General features: G+C 42.8%; 1 protein-coding gene across 1 annotated transcript in view; it reads right to left on the reverse strand.

Annotated features, from left to right (window-relative positions):
- LOC308302865 (dynamin-binding protein-like) overlaps positions 1–20,551 on the reverse strand; it is a gene marked incomplete at its 3' end in the record, with an annotated part of 53,122 nt that overhangs the window by 20,216 nt on the left and 12,355 nt on the right. Inside the window, exon 2 of the mRNA XM_080747182.1 lies at positions 10,708–10,764. The remainder of the gene's footprint in view (positions 1–10,707; positions 10,765–20,551) is intronic.

The following is a 20,551-nucleotide window of genomic DNA, read 5'->3' on the forward strand; positions in this document are numbered from 1 at the left end:
TGGGGACCCCCAAAATGAGGACGTGTTAAAACACGGAAAGACCTACGGTACCAGTAAAACTCCCTAATCGGGAGATAAGTGACCGCCAGTTCGCATACACAAACTTTAGAAGGCAATGGTAGCGAATCAGGAGGGAATGGAAATGGGACAGATCCATGTTGATGACATGACTTTAGAGATACTGTGTACCGCTTTGCGTTATTTTAGGGCAACATCTGTAGGAGCAGTGTCCAAAAATGTGTTGCAAGAATCGGCCTCATGGTGGCGCTAAAAGAGGGCCATGTGAGAAATGGGGGGTGGAGGTTGTGTTCTGGCAGCCAAGGGGTGTGTGTGCAAAGTTTGGCATGGATCGGGGCAACGGTGGCGGAGATATGAGAAGGGCAAAAGTGTGACGTGTGATGTGTGACTGACAGACTGACAGACAAGACTGACTGACAGCCGGTGGAGGTCTTGATAGTAACTGCAACCTGACGGTCGCAATCATTTTTTTTTTTTTGTCTATTCCAAAACATATCTGTTCTGCAAGCTCACAACATGTCGTGTTACGACGTGGTGGGCTTTCCTTATATTTCTGATCTACCAACTCTTCTCTTATGGGGGGCACAACATCGGGATCAAGATGGGTCCCCGACCAAACACATATCGATCTGGGGATCCTTGTCATGACAGTGTTTGAGAAGCAGCGTTTACAAGAGCCAGGAATCAGAGGGTGAATGCATGGGAAGCGTTCAGTGAAAGGCCTCTGCTCTGTTCTTAGAGAACCTAGTAATGCATTTCCAGTAAAGACTAAAGAGTGCATGAAGTCATTTGAGTTCAGGCCAGCCAATCTCTAACAGAGTTAAGATCACATCCTGTGTCACATGATCCACACAGTCCTTAAAGACACATGTTGTTTGAGTGCAACATGTTTGGGAACATATTCAGCACTCAGCACACAAAAAACATGTGTTACAAACCCATCGCAACGCATTGTGAGCTTGTAGATCAGCTATTATATTTTTCATGCATTTTGAACTTGTGAAACCTGAAACGGGACAATTCCTTTTACTTTTGGTACTTTAAGTATATTTTTATGCCAATAATTACTTTTGTACTTTTACTCAAGTACATTTTGAATGCACAAGTTTTACTTGTAACAGAGTGTTTCTACATTGTGGATACTTTTACTTCAGTAAAGAATATCAGTACTTCTTTCACCACTGGACATACTGGACAGTAGTGTTGTAGTCGAGTCCACCTAAAGCGAGTCCAAGTCAAGTCCAAGTCATATGGGGTTCGAGTCCGAGTCGAGTCCGAGTCAAGAGCCCCTGGGAGGGGGTCGAGTCCGAGACCAATGGGAGGCAAGTCCGAGTCGAGTCCGAGACCAATGGTAGGCGAGACCGAGCCGAGTCCAGTTTTCTTTTTTTTGATAGGTAGGCTGCAGAAAACAATATATATAATATTTTTTTCCGGACACGGACACGGACACGGACACACACACACACACACACACACACACACACACACACACACACACACACACACACACACACACACACACACACACACACACACACACACACACACACACACACACACACACACACACACACAAACAATGCAAGAACCCCCCGTTCATGTGCATTCACCTGTCTGGTGTTTCCTACCAATACCTTTCAAATTAATGGCTTGTCTTCAAATTAAATCAATAGGTCTCCCCAAATTACCTTTGGTTGCTGTCAATGCTGTGGTTTAGGTTTGAGGGACTTTTTTGGAGAGGTAGTTTTTTTCCCATACCAATTTTCTGTCTAAGAACTAGACATTTGAGTTGCTACAATTACATTTTCTCCCAGGCAGAGAACAAGTACTTTAGTGTACAAATAAGACTTGGCATAGGCCTATACTGCAGTACAATATCCCAAATCACAGACGATAATTAGGACTATCCAGTCTAATATCATGATATGGATATAATATTGATGCCCATGCACCAAAAGGCCAAGTGATAACAAAAATAATATTATTTAAAAAAGAATTATGTCTACTACTGTAATCTATAACATTTTTAAACATTGCTGTTATAGTTGCATTGAAATAGAGCATGCATGATTTTTGCAAAACGTTTTTCAAACAAACTCTTATCTTAATATTTTATTTTGACTAAAAGATAAAATAAATAAATAGGGTTTTCCCATTCAAACACATAGCAGTAGTACGTGCCTGTCTGCATTTCATTGTTTAAGGTGAGAAATGTATAGGCTACCCTATGTCATTAGTCTGATGCCTTTCAAGTATATACAAGGCAAAACAATACCCCATGTCACTGCTTCAAGTTGTTTTGATTCGTTTTAACCTCTCTACAGGGACTTACAATGTTACACTTCTCTCTGTTGATCAGTGCACTTTAAAACTTTCGGACGAGGCTTGCTTAACGAGTAATAGACTACACCTGGAAATACAAAAAGACGTAAATTCTTAATCCAGCTGTGCAGGTGGATTAAACTACACATGATCACAAAGGCTTGTGTTTGGAAGCTGTTAGGACTTATTTATTTGGGGACACAAGGATATCCTGCAGGTAAGAGGAAAGTGGACTGTTGTGCTGTTGTCTGTTTGGCGAAAAAAATAACTTCTGGGAAGATTAGATGCTTGCTGCTGTGCTGAGCGGGGGGCTCTACGTGTGTGTGTGTGTGTGTGTGTGTGTGTGTGTGTGTGTGTGTGTGTGTGTGTGTGTGTGCATGCTACTGTGTGCCTATCAGATGCGCGTCAGAATGCTCCGTTACTTAACAAGGCAGCTCTCTTAATGTTAACGTGAATGCGCTCCTCATATGGATATAACATTTATTCCATTGCATTGTAGTGACTTGACTCGAGTGGACTCGGTGGGGGGCGAGTCCAAGTCAAATTAGACCGAGACCGAGACGAGTCCAAGTCAAATTAAGGGCGAGACCGAGACGAGACCGAGTCAGTGAAAATTTGGACTCGAGTCCTGACTCGAGACGAGTCATTGACTCGAGTACTACAACACTACTGGACAGTAAGTGTTTATGGTGCTATAGGTGTGTTACTGTAGCCCCCCTTGCCCGCCACCACAGAATCAACCAAACAGTGAGAATGACACAGACAAGCTTTCCTCCCTCTCTCTCTCTGAACGGTAGCCAGGGACTTTACACAGCATGTTGATGCTAATCCACTACACGGCAGATTGAACACACAAGCCTATTAGTGGCTGGCATCTGTGGCTCTGTCAGTGTGTCACTGCGGTGCAGGCCATGTGTGCCCTGCAGGCCAGGTGACTTTTAACGTATTCCTCTCTGGCCGGCGACCACACAGCCGGGCTGATGGCACAGGTGGTGATCTTAGACTGGGGACGGCAGGTTTAGAGAAAAACAAGCCCGAGGCGTTGTGACTTGTGAGCTTGTAGATCGGCTATTTTGGAGGAGGAAAAGAGCATACAGTGAAAGGTCAAGTGTATTAAGTATTAACCGTTCAAGTGGTTAAATATCTGAAAACACACGTTAACATGAATCCAAAATACACTGATGATTGTGCTGTCAAACAATGAAACTATATCTATTAAAAGGTTGTGGGGTCCCTGCTTCATCTCTCTCTCAACTAAGGGGTCCTTGGCCTGAAAACATTGAAGACCCCTGTCTTACATGTTAAACATCACTCACGCCTACAGTCATGCCTATGTCATTATGTGGTTACCACCACAGAATGCAATGCACATGTAGTAGGTGGACGAACGATGGACAGTAAAGATCTGAGAAACAAATGGGATTGTATATGGAGTTCTAGGGATGCACCAATGTGACATTTCTGGCCGATACAGATAATCGATGTCAACATTGCTGTCGTTGTCGTTAATGGATATGTCGAATATCTGCATAAAAACAAAGTATTTTCTTTAAAAAATGATATAAAAAGCATATAAACACTGCATTGAAAAAAGCAATGCCTCTTTATTCCAAAACTAGGGATGCAGCGTTATTAAAATGTTGGTCCATGTCCCAACATAAACACAGCTTGACTGTTAGTAATTATTCATTTTAAAATGTTCCAACTTGTTGACCCTTTTGAAAGCTTCCCCGGAAAACACTGATATAATCTGCAGCCTTGATCATCATCATCACAAAAGGCTTTTCCAGCTTCACATTCAAAAACGCTTATTATATAATAAAAATATCAGCTAAAACCAATATGTTAACTGCGACCGTAGGTCACTATAGTATGAAAACTTGCAGCTCATGTACGTCTATCTGTCTGCCCGTCTGTCACACCGCTAACCTGTTCTGACATCACAATGGTGATAAGTATATGATGTCAGACATTAGTCATCTCCATATTTGGGAACATATGGCCACATTTTGTCCAACTTGAACAACCAACCAGGTCTGTGCATTTTTTTGGTCAAAGTTGATCCCATGCCAAAGCGCCAGCGCTCACCCAGCAGTCTGCTGTCACCCAGTCGCCCTTAGGGCGTCTCACTGGTTTGATATCTGTTCGATACCGATATTGCATTTTAAAGCCAACATCGGCCAATACCGATATGATGACAGAGTAATTGTGCATCCCTAATCACTTCTCCCCTTTACCTACCACTTTATGTATGTCTCTCTGTCTCTCTCTCTCTCTCTGATTAGACTTGACATTCGTTTTGAAACAAATGCATAATGTAACATGAACATACATTTGTACACATCTGTCGGTAGGATAAAAAGAAAGCGTGACCACTTGTTTCCATATTGTGGTCCTTTTGAGTGTAAATGTGTATGTAAACTGAGTGCCATGTGTGTGTTCTCTCTCTCCTCCGTGTCTGTCTGTCTCTCTCTCTCTCTCTCTCTCTCTCTCTCTCTCTCTCTCTCTCTCTCTCTCTCTCTCTCTCTCTCTCTCTCTCTCTCTCTCTCTCTCTCTCTCTCTCTCTCTCTCTCTCTCTCTCTCTCTCTCTCTCTCTCTCTGGTGTGTACATATTGAGCTGTGAGCAGGTTTTCTGACGTTCTTGGTTAGACTAGGCGAGTAGTGTGATTGCTGGGAGACTCCAATGCCTTAAATAGAGAACATTTGACATTTCATCTTCATCCTAGCATGTCTTTCTGTGTTTGCATCCGCCGTGTGGCTCACAGAACCCAGTCATGATGCCTCTTTACCCTCTACCCCAGTGGACCCTGCTAACCCTTTCTGGATCAGGACCCACTTGAAACATCTTGGAAATGCCATTGGGGCTCCCGGGCTGTGCTAAGTGGTCAGATGGGTAGTGCTCAGGCTGTGTGCATTTTTTTCTTTTCTTTTTTTATGATCTTTTTTGGGGGGGTTTCTGCCTTTGTGTTCTAATCTAGTGGAAAGTGGAGATGGACAGGAAACAGGGAGAGACATGCGGTAAAGATCGTCGGGAACGGGACTCAAACTGTCACTTTTGATAGTTTTCTTTCAAATACAAAACCGATGAAGCGTTGAATTCATGGAGATTTATTTCGTTTCTGTTTCATTCCTAATATAAGCCAATAATTTGATGACCAGCTAAGTCCTACTGACCATAGTGACCAACCACCACATCATCAAGTTATTGGCTCAGGAATGTGACAAAAACAAAACAATCTTCATGAATTTAAGGCTTCATGGAGTGTGTAATTTATAGAAAATAAGTTATTTTGGGGTGAACTACTCCTTTAATGCCATATTGTTGTATGAGGTACGGCAAATAGCTGTACACACTGCAGTCTCAGGAAGGAAGGTTTCAAGTAGCAGCAGGAGACAACACAACAATGTAGGTTCACTTGACCTGACCTGAGCTCAGCTCAAACAGCAGCATACCTGGAACTAACTAACATGTAATTAGTGTAACGAGAGAGAGAGAGAGAGAGAGAGAGAGAGAGAGAGAGAGAGAGAGAGAGAGAGTCAGCGGGGAGGGGATTTAAATTCTCATTTCTTTCCGCATACTTGCCTACAGACAGACAGTTGTTTTCGCTTGGTTTTCCAGTAGGTTATCATGATGAAGGCGTAACTATAATAAGGTCTGGTTCCTCGAGCCGTTTAGACACAGGGAAGCTATAAGTAGAAACCTAACAGGCAGTTTCAACTTCTTATACATCCTAACAGGTAGCCTGGAATCCAGACTGTTTCACTCTACTCCTGTGAGAGAGTCTAATGAATGACTTGCTCTCAAATCCTGACAACCCAGTTCAATGTGACTGTCAAGTCAAAATGTTTTTTTGTTTTTGTGTTTTTTCCTATCGATTACTCACCCAATTCTTTTGTTGTTGTCGCATTCCTAAGCCATATACTCTACCAGTCATCAAAGTATTGGCTTAGGAAGGACTGCTGCGACAAAAAAATAAACAACCTCCATTACCCTGTAGGTCTGTACTTGCCCCAAATAATTTTTTTGGGGGGGGGTCCCCAGATGATTAACTTAATGTACAACATTGTTTCCTCACTCAACAGTAAACACACCAACATACATTTTAAGTGTATATAGGGTATCTGCATGTTTCTAAAGTGACAATTTAAGGACTTCTTAATACTTCTAAAATGACAAATTAAACATTGGCCAACTTATCAAATATTAGAGGCTGAAATTGTGAAAATAGTCGACCTGCTATTTTCACAATAGAACCGTGGTATACAAAATGTAATGCCTCAAATCTTGCTCGTCAGGGTGGGGAGGGGTCCCCAGTTAAAATATGATTATTTTGGGGGTTGCGGCCTGAAAAGTAATTGTTTTGGGTGCACAACTCCTTTAAGTGTCATCATGCTACTGTACTATGAACCCACTCACTGTGCTTGTCCTGTATGTTCACAGCCCTGCAGCTTCACCACAACAGACCATAAACTCACACTGAGCCAATACCAGTCTACATGACAGAGTACAGTACAGTACAGTACAATACCAGTCTACATGACAGAGTACAGTACAGTACAGTACAATACCAGTCTACATGACAGAGTACAGTACAGTACAGTACAATACCAGTCTACATGACAGAGTACAGTACAGTACAGTACAGTACAATACCAGTCTGCATGACAGAGTACAGTACAGTACAGTACAGTACAATACCAGTCTACATGACAGAGTACAGTACAGTACAGTACAGTACAATACCAGTCTACATGACAGAGTACAGTACAGTACAGTACAATACCAGTCTACATGACAGAGTACAGTACAGTACAGTACAGTACAGTACAGTACAATACCAGTCTACATGACAGAGTACAGTACAGTACAGTACAGTACAATACAGTACAGTACAGTACAGTACAATACCAGTCTACATGACAGAGTACAGTACAGTACAGTACAGTACAGTACAGTACAGAGTACAGTACAGTACAGTACAGTACAGTACAGAGTACAGTACAGTACAGTAAAGTACAGTACAGAGTACAGTACAGTACAGTACAGAGTACAGTACAGTACAGTACAGAGTACAGTACAGTACAGTACAGTACAGAGTACAGTACAGTACAGTACAGTACAGTACAGTACAGAGTACAGTACAGTACAGTACAGTACAGAGTACAGTACAGTACAGTACAGAGTACAGTACAGTACAGTACAGTACAGAGTACAGTACAGTACAGAGTACAGTACAGTACAGAGTACAGTACAGTACAGTACAGAGTACAGTACAGTACAGTACAGTACAGAGTACAGTACAGTACAGTACAGAGTACAGTACAGTACAGTACAGAGTACAGTACAGTACAGTACAGTACAGAGTACAGTACAGTACAGTACAGTACAGTACAGAGTACAGTACAGTACAGTACAGTACAGTACAGAGTACAGTACAGTACAGTACAGAGTACAGTACAGTACAGTACAGTACAGAGTACAGTACAGTACAGTACAGAGTACAGTACAGTACAGTACAGTACAGAGTACAGTACAGTACAGTACAGAGTACAGTACAGTACAGTACAGAGTACAGTACAGTACAGTACAGTACAGTACAGTACAGTACAGAGTACAGTACAGTACAGTACAGAGTACAGTACAGTACAGTACAGTACAGTACAGAGTACAGTACAGTACAGTACAGTACAGAGTACAGTACAGTACAGAGTACAGTACAGTACAGTACAGAGTACAGTACAGTACAGTACAGAGTACAGTACAGTACAGTACAGTACAGAGTACAGTACAGTACAGTACAGTACAGTACAGAGTACAGTACAGTACAGTACAGTACAGAGTACAGTACAGTACAGTACAGAGTACAGTACAGTACAGAGTACAGTACAGTACAGTACAGTACAGTACAGTACAGAGTACAGTACAGTACAGTACAGAGTACAGTACAGTACAGTACAGTACAGAGTACAGTACAGTACAGTACAGTACAGTACAGTACAGAGTACAGTACAGTACAGTACAGAGTACAGTACAGAGTACAGTACAGTACAGTACAGTACAGTACAGTACAGTACAGAGTACAGTACAGTACAGTACAGTACAGTACAGTACAGTACAGTACAGAGTACAGTACAGTACAGTACAGTACAGTACAGTACAGTACAGTACAGTACAGTACAGTACAGGGTCCAGTTGGCACATGGAAATCTCTCCATAGAATGACAGACAGACACAATGGAAACATTTATGATGCACTGATAAGTAACACAACCTCAGGAAGTGCTGGGCACACCTTCAACAACACACCCTCAACAACACACCCTCAACAACACACCCTCAGCAACACACCCTCAACAACACACCCTCAACAACACACCCTCAACAACACACCCTCAACAACACACCCTCAACAACACACCCTCAACAACACACCCTCAACAACACACCCAAACACATGGGGTAATATTTAATGTTGTTCCGAAGCTGCCGATATGCTGCCTAAAATGCTAGTATTTATATACTCGGTATGGGCCAGTATGCCAGTCTATGCCATTCCCATACCACATCATTTATCGTTCCATTTGTACACTGTCAGAGTTACACTAAAGGACCATCTGAAACCCTCTCAAGGTACAGGAACCCTGAGGATTCCTGGAACCCCACAGAAAGGTATTTTTTTTTTTTTTACACTAGTCTGATCGGTACATGGTATCGGCCGACGACGCGCTCGGTATTGGGAAGGAAAGATTTGTATTGAAACAACTCTAGTAATGGTCTATTATTGCTATATTACTTCACACAAAGGACAGTGAATCAGAGATATGCAAGAGTCAAACCAAACGATTTAGCCTAAACAAAATAGAAGCCCTTACACAGCAGGACACGATCTGTCTCAAATTCAAGGTCGCTTTGAAAAACCTCCCACTAAAAATGTTAAATAAAAATGTTTTGTTCTGCTTCATGAAATAGTTCAGTGGAGAGAAAGAGAGAATCACACCGCAAGACAAGCATTTTTACTGTAAAGTCTCTTTTAGACTGAAGGGTAAACCAGAAAGAACCTTTATGTCAAGGTCAAGGACCTCCAAAATGATATGTTATTTAGCTGAGGACCACATCTCAAAATATGTTGTGCCAGGGACCCCCAGAAGCAAAGATTAAGTGATACACTCATACACTGTGAGCTTGTAAAAAGTAAAAAAAAAAAGTATGGTTAAAGTGGTTAAAATGTGGGTAAAAGTGACCATATAATTTAGCTGGGGATCCCCTGGTATCCCCCAAGGATTTTTGAGAACCCATGCGTTACATAACCTGAAACCTTATAAGATCTACAAGCTTATTGTGGGGGGTTCTTTTATCACGATAAACGATAATAGCGATTATCGTCCCATCCCTTGGTGGGGTCAAGTCTCTCGTGGACCACTTGGCACCGTCCTGGGGAAAGTAGCGAGACCACGACAGACGGCTGAGTCAACAGCTGGCTTGCACACACACACACAAACACATGTACTGTACGTGCACAGAGACGCACACACACACACACACACACACACACACACACACACACACACACACACACACACACACACACACACACACACACACACACACACACACACACACACACACACACACACACACACACACACACACACACACACACAGCTGAGGGTGGACAAAGCACCAACTGTCTGCCCCTGGGCACCACTCTTGCCTGACTGGTATTAAACCCCAGATACACTTGGAAGAGCGGGGAGGGTTCTAGGACTCTATACTAATAGGACCAATTAGTATTTCCCTCCACAACAACAGATCTGTTCACTGAAAATAGACCACCATCTACAATGCTCAGCTGGGCTATTTTCTGCCGAATATGTGCTACGGAACAGGGATGCTGTAAGGGCAGGGATACTCAAACTTCTGAACTTGTGGGCCACACGACAAAAATGTCAAGCGGCCACGGGCCAGTTGATAAAATGACATTACTTGATAACTTCTCTCTTGTATTTGCTTTATTTCCACATAACGTAAGACAAGCGCAATAATGTGCATTATTTTATGGCTTGGAATTCCATTTATATTCTGTCTTGACCAAACTCTATTGACAAACACCTTCGCAGGAGAGTCTCTCTTCCCCAAAAGATCAGTTATTTTTTGCAGGCGAAGCGGAGTATACTGTAGATTAGGTCAGTGGCAAATAGTATTATTCAAGGGGTCCCCAGTTCAAATATGATTAGTTTTGGGGGGGTTCCCAGCAGTTCAAATATGTGAGGTGTGTGTGTGTGTGTGTGTGTGTGTGTGTGTGTGTGTGTGTGTGTGTGTGTGTGTGTGTGTGTGTGTGTGTGCGTGCGTGCGTTTCTAATACTCACGTCACACTGTCTTCATCTGGTTCAGAGGTGGTTGTTCCATGCAGTCTGACATCACAACTAAAAGATAGAAAACAAGAAAGGGTTGGCATCTGATAGAACCCACTGTCTACTACTAGAGGAGGCAACGAGTGTGTGTGTGTGTGTGTGTGTGTGTGTGTGTGTGTGTGTGTGTGTGTGTGTGTGTGTGTGTGTGTGTGTGCATGCGTGTGCACACGCGTGCGTGCGTGCGTGCGTGGGAGGCAGACACATTTGCTGACTGCCTTTGTTTGTTGTATTGAACGGGTGCCATCTGATGCCAATACAGCGTAGCCAGGGGCGTGTGCATGTGCGCACACCCACACACACACACACACACACACACACACACACACACACACACACACACACACACACACACACAACACACAACACACACACACGCGTCATTCCATCACATTCAGACTGCCAGAGACAAACACACACACACGCAGGTGGTGTGGAATCTTCTGGAGTGCGCTGGGTTCGGGCAGACAGAGAGAGGTTTTGATATTCCTGACTGTTTGAACGGATCGAAGGCTCATTGTTTGTGTCCTTTCTAGTCAGAATGCTGCATCCACACAAACACAGTAACACAGTAAAACCCTGCTGTGGACTCTGAGAGCAGAGCAGCAGCAAGCAGAGAGCACGCAGCCCTAGAACAGAACAGGTGGCTGAGCCTGAGCCGCTACTAGATGGTTCTGGACCTTTTAAACCAGGGGTGCCCAAAAGGTAGATCTACCACTAGATCACAAAGGCTGTGCAAGTATATGAAAACGCCCCTAAAAAAAATATAATAATTGGCATCGGTCACTTGAATTAAGGTGACTTGATTGACATCAAGAAGGGCCGTCAGCTCCCTTCACAGCTTCTAAAGTAGGTAAAGCTCCAAATGCAATGCTTTGTTTTTAAGAGTCTACATTGTCAGTACATTTGTTTTGGGTGGGTATCATGTTGAGCTGGTCATTTTAAAAGTATAGCTCTCGAATCAAAAAGGTGTGGGGCACCCCTGTTTTAAACCATTTAGACTTGGAAGTGTCTGTCTGTCACTTTGATTTGAACCAATTTAACCATTAGTTTATACTTTGGCTATTTATTTATTTTAATCGTGAACATTTGTGCAAGTCTTTGAATATTTTGGCCCAATTCTATAATTGTCTTCTAAATCCTTCTAACGTTTTGGGGAAACGAAACTGACGAAAATGTCAGTGGTGCTCAAACTTGACCCCCATCTCAAAATATTATGTATCAGGGACCCCCCAGAAGCAAATATTTGAGTTACTGTATAAATGTTCGCTATTATATTTGCACACATGTTCGTGTTTAAAAAAAAAAATAGCAGATCTACAAACTCGGTGCCGCGCTATGAGCTTGTATATCTGCTATTTTTAAATAGCCAAAGAATAAAAAGTAAAGGTTGAAGTGGTTACGATATTAATGGGTTAAACACAACAGAAACATTTGTCCGGCTTTTCAAACTTCACCGTCCACCGCCCGCTGGGTCTTTTTTCCACCCCACGCCACACATGTCTGGCTGACAGTTGTCAACAGCAGCCACGCTTGCTTGTTCAGACAGCCTGTGTGATTCATCACAGCACAGCGAGTGTCTCGTACAGCGTATAAAAATAGCCCGCCCATGTGCTCACGTAGAAAACAGGCGTACGTACGCTGCTCTCTCCCAGGGGACGACACTTGCTCTGTGTCATGATGACATAACCCTGTCACATGCTGTTTTAGGGTATTTAAGACCCACACTGGAGCCTTTCTGTTCCCATGTGGATCCTCACATCCACATGACTTCTATTTATTTTCCTCCAACATGCTCTGGAAAATAGTGGGCACCAATGTCAACAATGAGTCGTACGCAATGCACAGACTGAATGTGACCTTGTAATAGCTCTCATCATGGGTAAATGATTGCGACCGTAGGTCGCAGTTACTTGCACACTATCCAAACCTCCACCGGCTGTCCCTCCGTCACTCCCTCCGTCACTCCCTCCGTCACTCCCTCTGTCACACGTCACACGTCACACTTTTGCCCTGCTCATATCTCTGCAACCGTTGCCCCGATCCATGCCAGATTTTGCACACACACTCCTTGCCTGCCAAACTACAACCTCCAAGGACCCCCGGAGTTTCGGGGACCCCCAGGTCCCTGGGGGACCCCCAGGTGTAAAAAATTACCAAATGTGCAAAAATGACCACCCCAACGGGGCTGCTCACGGGGCATTCCCGGGGACCACCCACTCCTGGTGCTCCAGAACGGATGCAAAAGTGGTGGCGCCCCCAGTGGAGGACCCCCTGCCACTGCAGCTCACATAAAATGCCGTAACTCGGGCTAGGAGCGACCGGGAGAGCCGGGGCCGGTACCTATTCGTCCGCCTTGGCGGCGAGGAGACCCCACCCCTCATTTCTCACATGGCCCTCTAGCGCCACCATGAGGCCGATTCAGATTTTGCCCTAAAATCACGAAAATCACTACACAGTATGTCTACACTCATGTCAACAACATGGATCAGGAAGATTTTGGAAAAACACATTTTTGCTCTATTTATGGAGATAAGCGACCAACGGTCGCTTATCTCCCGATTAGGGAGTCTTACTGGTACATAATGTATGTGTAAAGAAAGATCCTAGAACATAGAAAGATCATATTAGTGCAGCAATTAAGTCATTGAATTGCATAACCAGAGAATGAGATAAGCAGGGTTTCCTGCAGAAAAAAGTCTTGACCAGGGGGGACCACCTTGCGACCGCGCGACGCGCGGGCGCCGATGCACGACGCCCGCGCAAAGCGCGGGCGGCGAAAAATTTTGATAATTAATTAATTTATTAGAGTTATTAATTCTTATCTTTGCCATTTTTTTAAATCATTTTTGGCCTAAAAATGTTAACAAGTTAAGAGAAGTGTCTTAATCAATCAGGTATTTTCAAACCACAAACATCATGATAACAGTTGGTGTGATGATGGAAAACAAACTACTTGCTATCGTCATTCTGACATTTATTCAACATTTTGTCACAGAATTCACTTTTTTTTAATCAAGTTAATCAACCAGCACAGTTTGGGAAGTGAACCCTTGGCACAGAAAAAGAACAATTGTCAATCATGAGCTGAGGAGGTAACAGGCCTTATGCTAGTGTTGACAAAGTGTACATGACTTGTCACTGCATGCCATTCTTCTCGGCTTAAAATCCGCTTCCGTTCAGGCATTCAGGAGATACCAGCCCTTATGTTTTCTTCAAATGTAAACAAACATGGCTGCCATGTTTGAAAGATAGGGTTGGTATGGGGGTTAAACATGCAATTTCGCGATCGCGATCATGCCTAGTACATTGTTGGAGGTCCAAAAAGTTTTTTTGAGAAAAACAATTTTTTTGAAAAAAAAAAAAAAAGAAAACATTTTTTTTTTTTTTTTTTTTTTTTTTTTTTTACACCCTAGGGGGGGCGGGGGGGTTTTCAGGCCGGGCGGGGCGCCTGGCCTGTAAAGTGCTGCAGGAAACCCTGAAAGGACGACTTCACCACTTTTCAACCTATCTTCATATAATTGGTCCTCACTAAATCTACTGGGTCTGTGTTTTTTAGGAGGCCTGTGGACAGTTCAGAATCATCGATGGGGAATCCAAGCGAATAGAAACTGCAGGCTTTCTATTCCTGAAACGTTTTGCGATAATAAAAATACAAATGTGTTTTTGTTGTTTAAAAAAAAAAAGATGATGTCACTGGTAGGCAGGTTTCTGAACTGCCCAGTCCTCCTATGAGACACAGACACAGAAAAGAATTAGAAGTAGAAAAGAATTGAAAAATGCTATTTTATCGTGAACCTTAGTGAGGACCAATTATATGAAGCTAGGTGGACAAGTGGTGAACTTGTCCTTTAACAACGCCCTACAATGCTGCAACATGTCGCACGACAATTAGTTATATTTTGGCTATACTATTGTATACTAGCCTCCGAATACATGAAAGGTCGACCTAAAAAAGTCGACTCAAACTAATTTCCCAACGGGTCTGTGGCCTTAAGCTAGATGCAGAATAGACTGAAATCTAATCTTTGCTTCTGGGGGTCCCTGGAACAAAATATTTTGCGATAGGGGTCCATCCGTGGAATAAAATATTTTGAGATGGGGGTTCGCGGCCAAAAACACATTTTGGGGGTCCTTAACCACTGATAGGCACATTCTACAAATGTCTTCTAAATCATAACAGTTTTCCTGAAAAAACGTATGTTGCTATCAGTGTTTCTCAAACTTTGTCATGTCAAGGACCCCCATAATGATATATATTTGGCCACGGACCCCCATCGCAAAATATTTTGTTCCAGGGACCCCCAGAAGCAAAGATTCGATTTTTGTCTATTCTGCATCTAGCTTAAGGCCACAGACCCGTTGGGAAACGAGTTTGGGTCGACTTTGTTTTAGGTCGGATTTTCCTGTTACCCTAGCCTCCTAGCCGGGGTATAAAATAGGGCTGAAGTGGTTAAAGAGAGAAGTGTGCTTTATAGTGAGTTACTATCAGATGAGTCAGCAGCACAGTCTGCTCAGCCAGCTGGGCAACAAAACAACACATTTAAGCAACTGAGATAAAGTCCCCTTTATTTGCCAAACGCTGTTTCACTTTCTTTCCTAATATAAAGCTTGTCCTGTTCTTCTACCGCAGATGAGCTGACAAGATGAGCAGATAAGATGAGCTGGCAAGATGAGCTGCAAAGTGCAAACCAACCAACGTGCATAAAAACAGACCATTTCAGAAAGCATTTCAACGTTTCTCAACGTTGGATTCAGGGACCACCGGGGGTCTGTAACTCTGAGAGAGTACAAATGGAATCAAATGGACAATTACGGGTCTATAACTCTGAGAGCGAACAAATGGAAACTAAATAATGTAACCTTACAGGTCTGTAGCTCAGACAGTGTACGAATTGAAACAAATGGACCCTTACAGGTCAGGGATTGTGGTTCCAGTAATTTTGTTCAGATACTCAACCTTTCATTTAAGTTTCAACAATGACCCCCAGTGATTCTCAACATTTTCAGGCCGTGACCCAGAAAAATAACAAAATAAATAATAATAACCATATTTGAGTTGAGACATTACATTTACTACCTATAAAGTGACCCTAAATTGAGAAACAGGGGTTTAGAGGAAGAAGCAAAGACACGCTCCCAGACTGACTCTAGATGCCAGTAGGTATACAGGCCAGGCCGGCCATTAGGAAAAAATGTAAAATAAAATGTCGGCCTTCATTCCATTTTGGGGGCTGGGCGGCCAACAAAGTAAATCGTCACTGTCGGGCAGAAACCTCGTATCTCCAAGTTTCAAATTTGTAAAGTCGATCTACAGTACAAGCACACAACGCCTTGCACCCGCGAGGCGTTTTCACTAGTTTAAATCATTTTTAAAATGATAAATACAAAACAAACGGTTTTGGACGGTTTCCACCCGACAACAACAAAATATAACTCATGTAATTGGCCCACTGGCTTGTCACTTGTCATGATCTGAGCAGATCGTAGCAGTAGCAGCATCACTATAGAGAGAGATCTCTCTCTATAGCGCGCAATGAGGGCCTCTCCAACTCTTTTTCTCGGGCTGAATCAGGGGCCCAGCAATGGCATGTCCCTGCTGCCAGCCAGACACCACCTGACTCCACAAGATGGACACGTAGGGAAACATGCTTTCTTATGCTACCGTGATCACTGACCGTTAGGAAATGTAGCACAACATGGTGAAATATTCATTCTACTACTAGTATGCCACTGTAACGTGGAATCGCTGCATGTCTCTCCCCATCTCGGCGGCAGTGGCTCAGGGGTAGGGGGTAAGTCCATCATGACTTGACTACTTTGTTAACAGAACAGAAATACAGTAACAAAGCTATACAAAAGAAATGGATAACACAACTATCAGGAGCAGTGATCAGGCATGGCCGATGGTGTAAAGTAACTAAGCACTGTACTCGAGTACATGGAAATGTGAGGAATATTTACTTTACTTTTCTATACTTTTATTTCTACTCTACTACATCTCAGAGTAGAGGCAAATATTAGACATTTACTTTAGTGACTGACTAGTTACTTTGTAGATTTAGATTAGATTATTAGAAAACACGCATTGACCACTTCAGCTCTAGGCAAATATTAGACATTTACTTTAGTGACTGACTAGTTACTTTGTAGATTTAGATTAGATTATTAAAGCAATAAGCCACAAGAGGCGAGTGGTTACCGGGGTAGTATACACCGGCTGAGAGGCGTTGCGACCCTCTCAGCCGGTGTATACTACCCCGGTAACCACAAGCCTCGCGTGGCTTATTGCTTTTCTAAAACGGTCACAATATTGCAACATGAAAATCATAGACATGTACCAATTAAAACTGTTCTATTTCACTAATAATACACAATAAGGTCTGCTCTGCAAGAAAGTAGTTCCCGGCCAGGTAGCAGAAACAACACAGGTGCAGATAATTGGTGCACTGTGGAACACTGTGGAAAGAAATAACGCACCTGGGTTTGATATAAACTGATTCAAGGTGTGGGTTATAGTCTCATATACCACAGCAACCAGCCAATCAGAATCAAGGAATGGAACTAGCCGTTTTAGAATAGAAAACACGCATTGACCACTTCAGCTCAGAGAAAAGATGATGCATGCACGACACTCAGGATGATTTCCCAGAGGGAATCTCCCTGCTCCTCCCTCAACTCCCTGATCCTTTCCATACCCTTACATCTCCTATACTGTACATACAGTCATACACACACAGTTTCATCCTATCCTCCTGGTAGGGATGGGTTAAATGCAGAGCAGCGTTCTCATCCCCACAGGGATGAATAAAGTACTTAACTTCACTTAATTGTAACCCTATAACCTTAAAGAAAAGCCCCAGGTGGCTGACGCGTGTTAGGACTGAATACCACATAAATAATGCTGTAGTCTCACTGCTGGCCCCGCTTCAAATACAACCAGAGGCCCTTTGCTGCATGGCAACCTCTCTCTGTCTCTTTCTCTCTGTCTCTCTTTCTCTGTCGGTCTCTGTCTCTCTCTCTCTCTCTCTGCATGTCTCTCTCTTTGAATAACAGAAGAGTCGCAGGAAAACACACTCGCCTGGGCTGATGGTTTATGCCTTTTGATTGATTGATTGATTAATTGATTGATTGATTGAGGTATTTATTAGAGGTTTTCGATAACAAAAGGTACAGTTTCATGACAGCATAGTTCACTGATACAATGTCAACTAAAAGGAAACTCGGGTAAGGCAAGGCTTATTTGTTATATTCCATTGCGATCCTTAATATCCTTATAGACCTCTGTAAACTATGCCTAAACGGTTAAACCTAACCTTATTATTCCTAACCTTAACCTCAGTAAAACGGTGTCAAAACCTAACGCTATTCCTAATCTTAACCTCAGAAAGATATGCTTAAAGGAGTAGTTCATCCCCCAAAAGAAAATGTTTCTATTGATTACTCACGCCATGGAGACTTGAGTTCAATAATATCTTTTTGTTTTTTGGCGCATTCCTAATTACAATAAATAGACCCCCATTTACTTTGGATGAGGACCATCCGGAATCAATGGAGGTAAATTTACAATAATCCAATTTTTGTCTTAGGCAATTATGCAACATATACAAAAATATATTATTTAACCCAAGTCTCCATGGCCTTGGTAATCAATAGAAAGAAAGTCATTTAATCCTAGCGACTCTACCGGTTACCCCCCCTCTCTCTCTCTCTCTCTCTCTCTGTCTGTCTGTCTGTCTGTCTGTCTCTCTCTTTGCATGTCTTTCTCTCTAGAATGAAGCTGAAATGCTGAACAAAGAAAAAAATAGAAAGGCAGGAAAAACAGGCGACTAACTAACCATCCTCAGACCAACAACAAATTGTCCTTGATTTGTTGGATTTCCCTTGCTGTTCAATACTTGTGACATGTGGTCATGCATTGCTCACTCTGTCTGAGGAAATGTTCTCCAAATGTGAGCGCTCAAGAGCCAGCACACTTGTTTCAGGGTTCAAAAAGACACAGCGTACAAGTGAGTAAGTTTATCAGACACAACTCTCTCCAAACCTAAACTCAAACCTCTAAAAAGGCCTAATCCTAATTGTCAATCCCAGATTGTCAATATATTTAGACAGTTTCAGGCATCATAGATTCATTTTTTTCTAGTTTTATTCGGTTTCTTCAGTGAAAAAAAGGTTGTCGACAACTCTATGATCATTTGTCACGATAGTTTTAGTTGATGAAATCGACACTAGCGCACAGTGAACACACACACACACACACACACACACACACACACACACACACACACACACACACACACACACACACACACACACACACACACACACACACACACACACACACACACACACACACACACACACACTCACTCACTCACTCACACACACACACACACACACACACACACACACACACACACAGAGAGTGTTGTCTCATTCCAGTCTCTCTCCCTTACGTTCATGTATTGAATATTAATGCTGTTGGTTCACACGTCCTTCACAAAGGGTGTAGCAGCTCTTTTGTAGAGGAGGCTGGGAAGTAACTAAGTACTCAAGTACTGTACTTAAATACGTACCTTTTTTTACTTCACTGATGCATTTACATTGTTCAGTACTTTTAATTCTACTCCACTACATCTCAGAGATAAACATTGTACTTTTTTACTCCACTACAATTGTTTAAAAACTTTGTAGATTTAGATTATTATTATAAAACATACAGTAACCACTTCCGACCTGTGTACAGTATATACTTGAAAACAGTCGATCTACAAGCTCATTGTGACGTGCTGTGAGCTTCTAGATCGGTATAACTTGTGAAATGGGACATTCTGAGTAATAGTGGGTACTTTTCCTTTTAGGTAATTTAAGCATAGTGTGATACTTTTAAACTTTTACTAGTATCCCGAAAGTACATTTTGGAATAACAAACATTTACTTATAACAGAGTATTTTGTTTTTTTACATTGTAGTGAGGATACTTTTACTTAAAGTAAATAAATGTGAGTAGCCTACTTCTTCTTCCATCACTGCTCTTTTGTATAAACATTTCCACACACAGAGAGAGAGAGAGAGAGAGAGAGAGAGAGAGAGAGAGAGAGAGAGAGAGAGAGAGAGAGAGAGAGAACCAATCCCCAGCTGACCTAGTCCGCGCTCAGAGGCTGACCCCGCCTCCGTCGTCTAGGATACGGGGAAGTGTTTGGGAGGGGGGAGAGGGAGGAGGGGGAGGAGGGGGGTTTCCCTAAGACAGAACCCAGAGGAGCCTGCATGGTGGAGATGATGACGATGATGATGATGAAGATCGGTGTTGGCATGTCTGCATATTATAAGCTTTTCTGCCTTTATTGATAGAAGTGGAGATGGACAGGGAAGGAGGGAGAGAGAGAGGTGGGGTTGAGACACGCAGCAAAGGTTGTCGGGATGGGGACTCGAACCCACGACACTCTGTCAGGCTGCATTGAGCCTAGGTGCCCAGACTTGTTTTTCTGTACAGTCGCATGTAAATATTGGTAGTTACGGGTTGCATTTTTTTCTTCCTTCTAAAAGCATAGTTGCTTATTTGGACTTTCCAAATAGATTCCTAAATGTTGTTTAAACATTCTCAAACATTTTCATGGCAAGGACACCTAAAATTGTTTATCAGCTCAGTGGCCCTGTGGTTAGATTGTCCGCCCTGAGCCTGGGAGGTCGAGGTTCGATACCCGGCCGGGTCATACCAAAGACGCAATCCCCTGCTTGGCACTGGGGGGTTAAGTCCCTGGACATACTAGTGTCATGTCTAGGGGTGTATTGTATGCCAAGC

Source organism: Nannobrachium achirus (genome assembly GCF_963921795.1).
Source record: "Nannobrachium achirus genome assembly, chromosome: 18".
Classification (NCBI taxonomy): Eukaryota; Metazoa; Chordata; class Actinopteri; order Myctophiformes; family Myctophidae; genus Nannobrachium; species Nannobrachium achirus.